Source organism: Camelus ferus, chromosome 17 (assembly GCF_009834535.1).
Source record: "Camelus ferus isolate YT-003-E chromosome 17, BCGSAC_Cfer_1.0, whole genome shotgun sequence".
Classification (NCBI taxonomy): Eukaryota; Metazoa; Chordata; class Mammalia; order Artiodactyla; family Camelidae; genus Camelus; species Camelus ferus.
Window position 1 is genome coordinate 3,718,794 of NC_045712.1, and position 15,266 is coordinate 3,734,059.

General features: G+C 36.8%; 1 protein-coding gene across 2 annotated transcripts in view; it reads right to left on the minus strand.

Annotated features, from left to right (window-relative positions):
• The window catches only part of CNTN4 (contactin 4), an 813,748-nt gene that overhangs the window by 706,694 nt on the left and 91,788 nt on the right, over positions 1-15,266 (minus strand). The window lies entirely within an intron of this gene.

Consider the following 15,266-nt stretch of genomic DNA (forward strand, 5'->3'; position numbering starts at 1 on the left):
GTACACTTCTAGAGGTTTTTTTTTTTTTTTTGTATCATTGGCTTACAAAAATTTAAAACTACCTTAGGCACATATATTTATTTTTGGAGCCTTACAAAAGGTATTAAACTATAGTCAAGACAGACGACTGTCCCAAGTAAGGAACTGGTTGAAATATAAATCACCAACTTTCTTCCTTCAGAGTTATTGTTTTCAAGCTCGACATACAAAAATCAGCACTGTGCCAGCTCACCATTTGTATGCATTGAGGCATTTACGGAAGATAAAATCTGCCTCCTGGAAATGTGCTAAGAATTAGTATCTCCAAGCCCTGGGTAAACCTAGGGGACAACTGAGCCCAAAGTCTCAACATTTCTTTAAACATTTAACACCTTCAACTCTAGCATTCTCCTTAACTGATGTTCCTCACATCCCACATATCACAGCACACAGCTTCCTACTATCCCTAAACATAGAAAACATGATGACACATGTTGATTCAAAATGATAAGCAAAATTGGAATTGCTATAGGACCATCTGATAAGCCACCCCGAGCATCATGAGAAATGGAAGGATCTCATCCTGATGGGAAAATTGAGGGGAGAAGAATGGTAGATTAAGACCAATCCTCCTTCGTTGTATGTAAGCTTTTAACCTTTCCCTCAGGGGAAAGGATCTCTTTGGTTTATATAATTAACCTCTGTTTCAGAATAACATAGAAGATAATTGGAGATAGGGAATTTTTACAGCTACATGCCACCAAATATTAAAACCAATTCACAAATTAGTTAATTTCTACATATCCAGGCCTGGGGATGTATGGAAAAAATACAACTAATATTAGACTTATGTTTTAAAAGAAAGTTACAAAATAGCATACACCTGTTTCCAATTTAAAAAAAAAAAAAGCAACATACTATACTATTAGATTCCAAAATGCACTTTTTTAAACTTTCCATTTATCTGAAACTGGTTATATCATTAAATTGCATTGTCCATTTACATTCTTGCGTCTTTATCTCCCCTTGACTCCTCCACATAAAGCTGTGGTTAAATTGATGGTGTCTCTTCCTACCTTTAAGGGCATACCAGCCTCTTTCATGTCTCTATACACCCTGCACCTGCAGCTCTGGCTCCCTGCAGCCAAGTCCTCCTTGATCTTCACATGCCTGCTTTTCACATCCTGTGAAACTCAGCTGAAATGTTTTCTTCTAAAAACCCTTGGCTTTCCCCATCACACTAATTAGTTTCCACTCCTTGTAGCTCAGCCCTTGTAGCCCTCTCTTCCCATTCAGTCACAACATTACTAGCCCCATGCCTCTTTCTTACTTTCACACCTTTTTTCTCCATTTGTTTTCACCTATTTACTTATTTTTCTTTTACCTGTCTCCCTCTGTAGAGTTTAAGCTCCAGGAATGGAAGATCCATATTTAATTTATTTACACTCTCTTTCTATACCCAACATCTCATAAGCACTCAAGTATTTACTCACTGAACATGTACATGATGTGTATCTTTTGGACTGCACATGATGGTAATGTTTGCGTTGTACAAAAAGTCAATACGGTTCCATGATAACCTTTTTTGTTTCCTTTATGCACTGCTGTATTTCCCAAAATTTCTAAAATCAACGACATGTATTTGACTTGTGAAATCAAGAGAAAAAAAAAATCTGGTTTTTTGAGGGTTCCTTTCCCTTTAAAATGCTATTCTTAGGGCTTTGGTTTTTTGATGTACTTCACATATTTGAGGCAAAAAACAGTCATTTACTGCCTGTTGTACTAGTCACATCTCTGGAGATGATGTTCACATTAGTAAAGAAGATATTGAAATATCTGGTAGTTCTCGAAGTGATTATGACCTTCAAAGCTTACTCAAGGAGGAAAAATAGGTGTCAAATATTGACAGATTTTACAAAAGACTAAACAGCATGAAATCACTTCCAGAGATGACAGCAATCAATCTTTGTCTTAAATGCTATCAACGGCAGAGTCCATAGTGAAAAACAACTCGTTTGCAACTAGAACAGCCCTCCAGGCCAGGAGGGTGACAAGAGAAGAAGACCAAGCAGAACATATACTGTCTGCAAGTTTGGTCACAAAGAGCAGCCTTCTTATAATCCAGACAGAAAGGAAGTTGAAAAGATACGACGGGGCTGCTGAAGCATGGGGAAGAAGAATCACTGTCACAAAAAGGCACAGTAGCATCAATCAAAGTCCCAAAGAAGCAGACTGAATTTCAGGGATGAACTTCCATCCTCGGAAAAGAAACTTTAAGAAGTTAGATAAAGTCTAAATCCTACTTTTAATGTCAGATCCTAAAGGAATGGACTTTTGAGACAGAGCAGAATGTTCTACTTTTCAGAATGTGGATCCAAGCATACTTCCTATAAAAGAAAAGTCTCGTTATTTGAGCTAAATCGCAGAGTAAAGGCCAGACTAGCAGCAAGCAAATCCACCCATGAGCGAAAGGGTAGTGGGTTGTAGCTTCTCAAACCTGCTACGAAAGGGCAGGGTCTATTCAAGGAAAGTAGCTAAGGCTGGGGCTGCAAAACACTTCAAAAAGTCGTAGCAATGGGGTGAGAAGGACACACAAACTGCACCAGCCAGGGTGTAACATCAACCATAAGCAAAATAAGGGAACAACTGGCGTGAATGTAATTTCGTACAACTCCAGGAAACAATTCAACAGTATCTAGTAACACAGACACACATACCCTACAATCCAACGATTCAACACCTATGGGGATGTCTCTAGAGAAACATTTACATCAGGAGAATGCCTGTACCACGAAATGTGTTGCCACAGTTTGTTAAGAATGAAATTTTTGAAACTTAAATGCCCAGTCATGAGAACAGATCATGATCCTGTCAGACAACAGACTGTTACATTGCATTTAAAATAAATGAACTACTATCAATGTTGATCAGATTAAATGTAGGGACAAAGAAAGCAATAAACCTAAGGATATATATCATGTTATTCAACTAAATTTTAACACAAAACAATTGTATGTATGTATGATAAATGAATGTATATAAAAGTGTAAATACCTGGGTGGGAAGCAAATATGCTTACTTCAGGACATTTAAAACCGCTGAAGAGGTGGGAATTAGGAGACTGGGGTGAGAGGGGCTTCATTTTATCTGTAATTTAAGGGTTTCATTGTATCTATAACAAAAATGGATCTAAATAAATAGAACAGTATTAAGTTTTTTCAAAGGAGGTTAAGGATACATGAATATGGACTGATATTATCTTTTGTAATACTATACATTTAGAATATTTATAAAACTATTTTTAAGAATTAAAATACTAAAAAGTATTCTTTTGCAGAGCTTCCTCTTTTCAACTGAACATCAGTATTTTAAATTACTATTAAACAGGATCCCCAGATTACATTTAACAGCACTGCAGCGTGTGCATACTGAGATTTATTTATTATGCACATATTGGAATGCAGCCTAAGCCCCTCCCTCCACAGGTGGAAAAACTCTCCCACCGAAGGCTTTCAAAATCTTCACATGATCATTGCGACTGATTTCATGTGATGCTTTTCATGGACTCTATGCTCTTTTTGACTGTGAAAATTTTTATGTTGTCAAATTTCACGTTAGGAAGATTCACACTGTAATGTCAACTCATAATGTCAAAATTCAGTCATGCGTCACCTCCCTCTCCTATCTGAGACACTGTTTTACTACCATTACTAATTTTTGATAGGAGAAAGCAAAGATGGGGGAGAGGTTGGCATTATACCCTCCAAGGTAAAAAGTGACATTTATAAAAGTTCAGTATTAAACAAATGTAAATCTGATCAATTGTCTGATCATGGTGAACTAAAGACACCTTTAAGATTCATCACTACAATGCACTCATCAACTGTTCAGACTGAGGGAAAAATCACCAGTTCTTCTGAAGCACTGGGTTATTGGAGGATGCAGAAATATGCAGATTTCAACAGAAGTGTTTGTTCTCATATCCCCTTAAGCTGCATTGAACCCAATTTCCACACTTACCAGGCTAATGCATTTTAACCACATGACCCACCTTATCTCTAGGAGCAAACCTTGAGCAAATACACATTTAAAAACATCTGTCTTACCTCCCAATCATGGGGACCACTTAAATTAAGCCCAGGTCGAAAGCGTGCAAAATTTGTAACTATGAAATTAGAGTGAAACAAACATAATATTCCAGCAGCTAACATGATGTAATGAATCCTAGTATGAAATAAGCCTTCTAGCATTTTCTATCCTCATTTCTGAACACATAAGGGCAGCAGCATGCCAATGAGCCCATTCTACCGAAAAAAAAAAAAAAAAAAAACTTTAAGCCCATTGATACAGTTTGTGCTAACCTCATTCCACCTTCTGTAATCTTAGATGTGTACAACATAAGAAATTCACAACAAAAACACATCCTCAACTAATTCACTTTGCTATTTTGTTACTTTATGCTCCCAGGGAAATTATTTCCTCTGAGAAAGACACTATCTCATTTCACCAGTGTACCACTTAACTGCACAGAAACAAAACCTGCTTTGCAGGGAGAAAGCAGAATTTGGTGCCCGGCAATTGGAAAAGCTGACGGGAGCCTGGAGAACATTTGATCTGTTGGCAGCAGAAACCCTTACACTGCACTGCACACCAGCATCAGCTAAATTTGAGACCTCGGCAACTTGAGTTCATACATTAACGCTGATTGCTACTTCTCAGTGGAGACACACTCCTGAAGGTACAGGTGTAGATCACATTCCAGCTTTTTTCTTTTCTAGAAAATAACACGCATCTGCTTACTGTAAAGTAATTACTGAATGGTAATTGGAGCTTAGCACCCAGGCTTAAAATAACCAGTTGTGGGATTTTTAGGACCTGGCTCAGGAAGAATAAGTCTGAAGTCCTGTGCTATTTCAACAAGGCGTCTGGGAGGCAAGAAGTACAACAGAATGAACACCTGCCTATGAGCTAGGAGCCTCAAGTTCATAGTCCTGCTCCCCACCTGACTAGCTTGTCAAATTGGGCAACACATCTCATCCCTCGGGACCTCAATTTCCTCATCCATAACAAGAACGAGTTAGACTAGAGACAAGGAAAGCTCTCAACTCCATCACTTAGTGTCCCCTGACTTTCAGAGACTTCTAGACAGTAATTTCAGTCAGGAGGCCAGGTTCCCGACTTGCTAACCAACACTAGACAGATCACATCATTAATGAAATTGATGCCCAGACTAGCAAGATACCTAGGAAGTATGAAATTGAAATTTTTCCTATCAGGAACCAAATCTGTATTAATATTATAAGAGCTTTGAAGATGTCAAAGATTCACCAAAAACCCCAATTAACTATGGATCACACCTTAAGAAATTTTCTTCTCAATCAAAATTCCTCAACCCAGGCTACATATAGGAATCACATGGGGTGACTTGGCTCCCAACTTAGATCAATTAAATCAGAACCGCTGGGTGTGGGGCTCTATCAGTGCTATTTTTTTAAGTCCCTAGTCAATTCTAATGTTCAAAGACTGGGAACCACTGTTTTAAACTAAATTAACATTAATGAAAAACTGGGGGAGGGAACTTTAAGTGCATTCAAGAAGAGCTTCAATATGAGGTGAGGAAGGAACATTTTTAAAGCACCAGAAATGCCTCTGAGGAGTTCAATCTGTGATGTGAAAATGGCAATTAAAATTATTAATGTGGGGAAATTTTTAAAAATTTATCATTAAATAGACATTGTCCAAAAGCTAGCTTTAGTCTATTCTTAAGTCCTCCTAAAGAAGGTACTGCATTGACTGAACGAGCACATACGTGAACTTTATGACTGACACATGTACAAGAATGTTACTGAATGCAAATGAGTCTGGTACCAATTCCAATGGGGGGCCCTCAACAAACAAGAAATTCTTCGCTTATCAGCTGGGTGTTCTACGATTCATATCATGTCTGACACTATCTACCCAAAGACAGCACCAAGTTCCACAGGTTAAGAGGTCAGTCCTACAAGACTGCCTCCCTCTCCACTTCAGATGCCAATCACAAGCCCAGGCGGCTACCTGTATTTCTGACCAACAAGCTGCAAAATGGAGGTTCCAAGATCTCCTCGAACAAACCCCTCCAACTCAGGATGCCAACTTTAATCTAGGTTATTACCTGTACTTCTAACAAAGTTAGAAGTGTAAATGCGAGTTTCCCACAACTCTCTCCTCTGAGTTGATTAATTTGTTAGAGCTGCTCACAGAACTCAGAAACATTATACTTACTGGCTTAACGGCTCAGGGACCACCAGATGCTAGAGACGCACAGTGCAAAGTACGGGGAAAGGGAACGGAGCCTCCATGTCCTACGGGAACACCATTCTCCCAACACCTCTGAGAGGTCACCACTCCAGAAGCTTCCGAAACCCTGGCCTGGTTTTTTATGGAGGCTTTATTACATAGTCATGATTGATTAAACCACTGGCCAATGGCGAATGAGTCGACCTCCAGCACCCCTCCCCTCCCCGGAGGTCAGGGGATGGGACTGAAAGTCATATGATTGGTTGTCCTGGAAACCAGCACCCAGCCTTAGGTGAGGTCCAAAAGTAACCTCATTAGCCTAACAAGAAACACTTGCCTAGGCCATGCTCAATACTCAGGAAATTTCAAGAGTTTTGGCAGTTGTGAGTCAAGAACCACAAATGAAGACAAACTCCATGTAAGAAATACATATAAGAAAATACAATTTTCTTATAAATTAAAACATCTCAAATATGTCTCAATATTTTCTAACTAACAACCAAGAAAAAATACATTTTAAATTCAATATGAAGAATTAGCCAAATTGTTCTTTTAAACTCCTCATGAGCAGTAGTTGTTACAGACTTAATTGTGTTATCAAACAGGTTTTGGAATACATTTACTATAGGAATTTAAAACAAGAGTCAATTGTAATTTATCTAGGAAAATATACACGTAGTTTCTATGTGTATGACATTAAATAAAAGACAAAATCTACACGGAGTGTAAACTGGAAGAAAATTACACATTCGTAGGAGTGCACAATAGTCTCAGAACCAATGGAAAAAGAAAAACAAAAAACAAAGAAACTAAAGCAATAGTTACTACCCTACCCAAGAATCCTCTGAAAACTCAACTATCAGGGAAACTTGTATTACATAAAATATGATAAATGTTAAATAAATATTACTGTCATTATCATTCATCAATTCATTCCTACTTGCTTTTCTACTATGTGTTTCCTTTTGGGTAAAAACCAGTTAATAATAAAAAGGCTTTGTTTCCAATGAGTTTTTGATGTAGTCAAGGAAGTGGGAAATTCAAACAGATGATTAAAAGATGCTTAGAGCAGTGAGAACAAAGAAGGGGCAACTAGAAGAGAGATGAGGAGTCTTACACAGAAGGGAGAAACAAAGTTGAGGCCCTGAATAAATTAGTAACACTTGGTCAAATTTATGGGGTTTAAGGGCTGGGGAAAGGAAATGAGACTTAACATGCTCATAGGACAGTAAGGACTTCAGAGTGCCAAGACCTGGGGTCCAAACTATAATCAACTGCATCTAATCACATTATAAGAACCTCATCAAAGTTGGTCCTGGCTCCCCCATCATTGGACCCTCTGCCATTTTGTTGCCCCTCAGCCTGTGTGGCTGCTGTCCAACTTCATATGAGCCACTAGATTTTGCCTCCTGAGGGCTGACTGCCACATGCCCAAAACCTCTGCTACCCCCTGTTAACTCCATATTCAGATGAATCACTACAGCACACGTAGAATCTGGCTTCCTAGGCAGTTCTGTATCATCTGCAGATGACGTGACCCAGAAGCACGGGGGAGTTTACCAATGAGAGACCTGAGGGAGCTGGAGGTGAATTCTCTCACATTTCCTCACTCTGATGTGTCTTTCTGTAAGCTGTGGTTTTCTTCTGCTCACACATCAGAAGTGTCCCACATGGTCCAACCACCGCACCTGCCAAGAAACTGTCCTTGATTCTAAGCAGATTCTAAAGTAGTGGCCACCCTGGTAACACAGCATCTTTCTGCCGCCCCTTCTTCTTGCCCTCACTTTCCTTCTTTCTCACTCTCACCACTACAAGATAGCACCTCCCCGTAAAACTGAAACACTTTGTTTTAGGACCTGTCTTTCAGGAACGCAGAATAAGATGGGGTAACAGTGGGGGCAAATTTAAGTTTTCAATAGGAGAAAAAAAAATACTTTATAAAGATCTACTACAAAGATCATGCTGGCTGTCGTATAGAAAATGGATTAGAGAAAGTCAAAAGTGAGGTTGTAAGACCATTAAGAAAGCTGATTTGACAAAAGACTCGGAATTGCCAAAGCAATCTCAGGGAAAAAGAACAAAGCTGGAGGCATAACCGTCCCAGACTTCAAACAATGATACAAAACTACAGTAGTCAAAACATTGTGGTATTGGCACAAAAACAGACATATAGATCAATGGAACAGAAAAGAGAGCAGAGAAATAGACCCACACATCTTCAGTTAATTAATCTATGACAAAGGACGCAAAAACATACAATGGGAAGACAGTCTCTTCAGCAAGTGGTGTTGGGAAAACTGGACAGCTGCATGTAAATCAATGGAATTAGAAGAATTCCTCATACCATATACAAAAATAAACTCAAAATGGTTTAAAGACCTAAACATAAGATATGACACCATAAAACTCCTCGAAGACAATATAGGCAAAATATCCTGCCGTAAATTGTAGCAATATTTTCTTAGATCAATCTCCCAAAGCAAATGAAATAACAGCAAAAATAAACAAATGGGACCTAATCAAACTTAAAAGATTTTGCACAGCAAAAGAAACCATTAATAAAAAAGTGAAAAGACAACTTATAGACTGGGAAAAAATACTTTCAAATGATGCACTCAACAAGGGGTTAATTTCCAGTGTATACAAACAGCTCATACAACTCAACATCAAAAAAAAAAAGCAATCAAAAAATGGGCAGAAGATCTAAATAGATATTTCTCCAGATAATACTTACAGATAGCCAACAGGTACGTGAAAAGATGTTCAACATCTCTAATCATTAGAGAAACAGATGAACAGCTAAAAAAAATATGTAGTACATACACATATATATAATGAAATATTACCCACTTATTAAAAATGATGACATATTGCCATTTGCAGCAATATGGATGGACCTAGAGATTATCATGCTAGTGAAGTAACTCAGAGAAAAGCAAATATAACATGATATCACTTATATGTGGAATCTAAAACATAATACAAATGGATTTATTCACAAAAAAGAAACAGACTCACAGACATAGAAAATGAACTTATGGTTACTGAAGAGGCAAGGGAGAGGAGGGATAAATTAGGAGTATGGGGTTAACAAATATACACTACTATAATATAAAAAATATAAACAAGGATTTACTGTATAGCACAGGGACCTATATTCAGTATCTGATAACAACCTATAATGGAAAAGAATCTGAAAATATACATATATATGCATACATATATAACTGAAATATGTTGCTATACACCTGAAACTAACACAATATTGTAAATCAAGCACACACTTCAATTTAAAACAAAGCTAATTTGGTGATTTAGGCAAGAGTATAGTGGCTGTGATTACATCAGGGATAATACCAGATGCCATTAATTCCTCCAGTCCTCTGCCTGGAAAGTCTACTTCCCTACCAAAAAAGGTGACTAGTTTTCATTGACATTGTGCAATATCATGTATATAACTTTATACATTTTTCAACCTAGATTTTCCACATAATTGTAGAACATAGACATCCTTTCATGTAGGTAAATACAGTATCCTTTTTATCAGTTCTATGTATTCTATTGTGCAATTACAGCATAATTCTTTCAGCCGCAACTTATTAAAACAAGACTCCAATGAATATCACTGGATAGAGAGACAGACACAGGGACACAGATACCTTCATGGACCTCTATGTATAGTCCTATAAGACACCACAAGTAGAGATTCTGGGTTGAAGTAGGTATCGGTTAGGAAAGGCTAGGTTATGTTTCACTAACAATAATACTACAAAATTAAATTAAATGAAAACTCAGTGGCTTACACAAAATTTTATTTGTTACTCATACTACACATCCAACGTGGGCCTGTCATCAGCCTTAACAGGAAACCAGTGGGAGCACTACCTGTTGCCTTGAGAGGAGGAAAAGTGAGCACAGGAATTACTTGCTGGCTCTTAGTATTTCCCCCAGAAGATGTACTCATTACTTCTGTTTTAGGATTTTAGCATAATCCGTGGAAATACAGCAAGGTCAAGTGGAGGACCCTGCAGAGAGCAAAAGTTGCAATTCCAACCATGCATCTCCCTTAGTTTCTTATCTATAAAAGGAGAATAACAGCCCCTTTAGGGAGAGTCTGGCTACTTGTCCAGCAAACTTATTTCCTCTCCCCAGTGCACATAGGGCAGGATTACATTTCCCAGATCCCGTGCAATGAGGTGTAGCCACATGACTGAGTTCTCACCAATGGAATGTGGATAAAAGAACAGATGCCTTTTCCATGTAAAACCATCCTTGCTCTCCTCATCTCTTCTCTCCCTTCTTGTGTCAGATGGAACAGAGAATCCACCAGAGGATTCAGAAGTTCTGTGAAAGGGTGGACCACAACTGGAAGAACACACTTGTATTAAACTGTCAGGTCAAATAAAAGCATTTATTCTGTGGAGATTGTTGCTTATAGCATTTAACCTACATACACTATTATACTCCTGTACTAGGGCAGTTATAAAGATTAAATGCAAAAATCAAATGACAGCTCTTATCACAGTGTCCATAAAGAGAGAACCCTAAACCACTACTAGCTTTGAATTTCATCACTGTTCTTATATTTACTTGGTGACACATCTGAATATTTTTTCACTCTAGTCATTTCGGTAGGTAATATAACTGACCAATAAACATATGTAAAACAAAACAGACTCCGAAAGTCATTCTTAACATCACTGTCTCAATAGCAAATACAAATCCTGTCCAGAAAAATTAAGTATGGCTCCTTCCTTCTTTTAGTAAAAATCCAATCCTTAAAAAATGTTATTTCAGGGTAGAGGAGTACTCACATTCAATATTCTGAGAATACTGGCAAGAACGTATATCGATTTTTAGGTTTTATAATGAAATTTGCTGATGCGGTTTTCTTCACAAATGAAATGAACATTGACCTGCCTGATTGCCTATTGACAACAAAATCATCCTCCGATATGGGCGCCTTTGTAGATACTGTCAAAGAAAGTTAGACATGATGAGTGGGCTCTTTTATACGTTGACAGGATTTGCGCTGACCCTAACTTTGATCTTTCCCTATGGTTTAGAAAGAATAAGCAGGGAGATTATTAATTCTCCTCTTGCTCCGTTTACCTCCAAAATGTCCAGTTTCAACAAGTTACTTGGGAAGAAGGCGAAGGGGAGAGGACCCAATGGGAGGAAAAAGCACATGCAAGAGCTTACATCTATCAGACAAATACAGGTGAAATGTTCTCACCTGTCAGTGAAAATAACTGCCCACTAAGAAACAGGACTGAAATAGCTGGAACACTCTTCTAAGTATTCATCACTTCCCTATTTTAAATGCAAAGTAATGAAATGAATTCCATTGTTCTGCATTTCCTCAAAATGAGTCTTTCATCTCACAGAATTGCTGATTAAGTGTTCCTCTGGTTATTTGCATAGGATACACCATCTGATCCACTCAGTACAGAAGTTTACTTAATAATCTTATGCTTTTGAGAAGGAAGAAACAGCCAGCTTTGTGAGATCCATGTACATGCCACTTCGCTGAGACAAATACGATTTTGGTTTCATCCTGGGTTTCTAGTATTATTATTTGGACTCCAGAGTGAAAGAACCTAGGACTATGTTTTAAAACCACATAAGCACACTTCTCATTTGTTACCAAATGTGCCTGACACTGAGTTAGCCTCTTGAGAACAAGAGAGATATAACCCCGGCCCTTTGGGAGCTTATAATTGAATGAGAACTTGACCGTGTTGTATTTGAAGCTCAAACTGATTTCAGGAATACAGAAATCCCTACATTTCAAGTCTCAAGTCACTGGCAGAAGTTTCAGTTGGAGAGAAACTATGTGGGTCATAAAATGATCAAAGAAATGTAAAATTAGGTTGGGGACTCCCACTTAAATCGGGGATCACACTTTTCTGAATTTCAGAGTATTCTTTCATAATCAGGAAAAAAAGGTTTTTCAATAATAGTATTTAGGAATTATTACACCTTCTTATTAAATAATATACTGGATAGGAGAGAAAATCATTCACATAGTAAAAAGAACAGTGATTAGGTTAAAAAAGTGTTTTAAATTCAACAGACCATAAGGAAAAACAATACTAAAATCATGGTAAAAGTAAGTCATTTTTATGTGAACTTTCCTTACCAAAAAGAAAAAATAATTCATAATTTGAAAAAAAGAAAACAGTGACTATTTTAAGCAAAACCTAAGTATATTCCAACCTACATGTATCTACTACAAATAAATAAATACTTAAATAAAAATGAAATAATATCTTTAGTGAGTTTCAAAGCAAATAGATTTCACAGAACTGTGTACTGACAACTAGGAGACATTCATACATTACTCAGACCAGAAATGTCCAAACTCAGATTTCTCATCTATCTACTCAGCAAACTAATATTTCAAACTTGAAATGTTTCTTCAAAAATTGACAGAGTTGATATTTCTCTGACAAGGTTGAATTTACCCAAAGTGGTGCCTTACCTCCTTTGAGGATCCTGAAACAAAAATTACCACACAAGCATTTTTTTCCTGTGTCCTAAATTTAAATGGAGGAAAAGGTTTAAAAATAATTGTTCCTTCTTAGTTTAACATTACTTAAAGACTGTGTTTATTAATTTCGAAGCATGCGTACAGTTTTAAAAGTCACCCAGAAGTTTTACTTTCTTAACCAATAAACCAGCAAGCAGAAAACCACAAAAGTGCAAAACTCTAAGAAAAATCTGTGCACAAATTCTATAATTGTTATAAAAAATTTTTTTAAATCCCACAAAAAACAAACCAAAAAAATGGTTTAATTACCTATTTTTAGGCTCAGAAGAAAGCCTTATATTATTTTTTGGTGTAGTTGCATACAATTTTATTAAATGTGTATAACAGCATCAAAGGAATTAATACGTTGTTAAGATTTAAAGGCATTGGAAGTTTGTGAATAATTAAAAAGATGCAAGCAATTTTTTGCTGAGTAATAAATACGTCAAGAAATACGAATTTTACCGAACCTATTTATTAAAGTATGTACATCAAAGATCCTGAAAGTTAACCACTTCTCTGCATTTCTAAGTATTCCCAAATGTTCCCCATGGGCTATCACAATGAATGAATATGAAATCTCAAATACAACTTATAAACTATAATTTTCTATAAAATTTAATAATTTAAAAATTATAATTATCCATCAGCTACAGGATAAACTTCTGAATATACAGGTTTAAAATACACACATATCACTCATAAACATATGTTTAAGAAGAAACTGCAAGAGGAAAAAAAGAAACTTGGAGAAATTTTGCTTTCTATATTAATTATACATCCAGGTCCATACACTGATTTTGCCCTAACTGGTCAAGCAACTCTTGGATTGTAATTTAAATTAATAGCTAGTTTTTTCATCTATGTAAAGGGATTATACCCAGTGTTCTATTTAGTGGCTAGAAAGGGGAGCATAATTGAACTGAGTTGGACAATTGTAGGGCATTGACTGGGCCACATCTCCTCTGGGTAGTTTTCAAGGGGCTTGGAGGTCAGGACACCTAAATGTGCTCTGACCTTTTCTCTTCGGTCACTTGCAGCATGACTGTCTGGGATAATAAGCTGACTCAGTGCCTGATCTCTCTAACTATGTAAATGGTAGATGCCGGATGTACCTGTTCAGGAATGAAGCTGAGCAGGTCAAAGTAGGCCAAGTATAGACTAATCATCTTAAGGAAAATGAATTCTTCCACATCATTCATTATATTAGACTTCTGTTCTACATTGGCCCAAGGCCCAGGTTAAGATAAGGTACTCTATTTAGCTTTATTTTCCTTTCTTTTTATGCATCTATTTATCTCAGAAACATGATAAGGAGGAAAATTTTCTTGGGCAGACTATGGATGTTATTCACATACAAGGCCATCATATCACCATAAAGATAACACCCCATTTTTCAGGTGTCTAACTATAACACCTAGCATGGTATCTTGAACACAATGTGCTTCAATAAAATGGTAGGTAGTGACACACATTCTCCCTATAAGGTGAGAACTGAATAGTTGTAATCATTCAGTCCAAATCCTGTCATTTTTTACATCAGAAAATGTTAAATACAAGGACACAGTAAATGAACACTTTCCTGAGTCCCAGATAGGAATGCATTAACCATTGGTACACTGATGTTCCTCAGATAAAATAAAGATATTAAAATTATTTTATTGGTTAAAATGCTAAGTATTATGGCCTCATAGAAATGCTAATAAAATATAATAATGCATGCTTTATTTTTATATGAATCATTTTAAGGGACTCTGACTACTTATAATGGTTTCTGAGTTACGGGAAAATGAACTAAGCTGACATAAGTGCCTTGCCCATTGTTGAGTAATTAGTAAGTAACCGCTCTAAGTCCTAGGTGATTATGTCAAAGTCAATGTATACATATAAGAATACACCTATGTATATATATTTTGTAACTATAGTCACCATGTTTTATATTAGCTCCTCAGACCTTATTCATCTTATAGCTGAAAGTCTGTACCCTTTTACTAACCTTTCTATATTTTTTCCACCACCCCCTCCCCCAGCCCTTGGCAATCACTTTCTACTCTCTGCTTCTACAAGTTTGACTTTTATTTAAATTTTAGATTACATATATAAATGATACAATGTAGTATCTGTTTTTCTCTCTCTGGCTTATTTCACTTAGCATCATGCCTTCAAAGTCCATGCATGTTGTCTCAAAGGGCAGGATTCCTTTCTTTCTCTTATCAGATACATAATTTGCAAATACTTTCTCCCATTCTCTGGTTGCTTTTTCATTTTGTTTGTGGTTTCCTTTGCTGTGCTGAAGCTTTTTAGTGGGATGTTAATTTGTTTTATTGCCTTGGCTTTTGGTGTCAAATCCAAAAAACCATTGCCAAGACCAATGACAAGACTTACTGCCTATGTTTTCTTCTAGGAGTTTAATGGTTTCAGGTCTTATGATCAACTCTTTAATCTATTTTGAGTTGATTTTTGTGTATGATGTAGATAG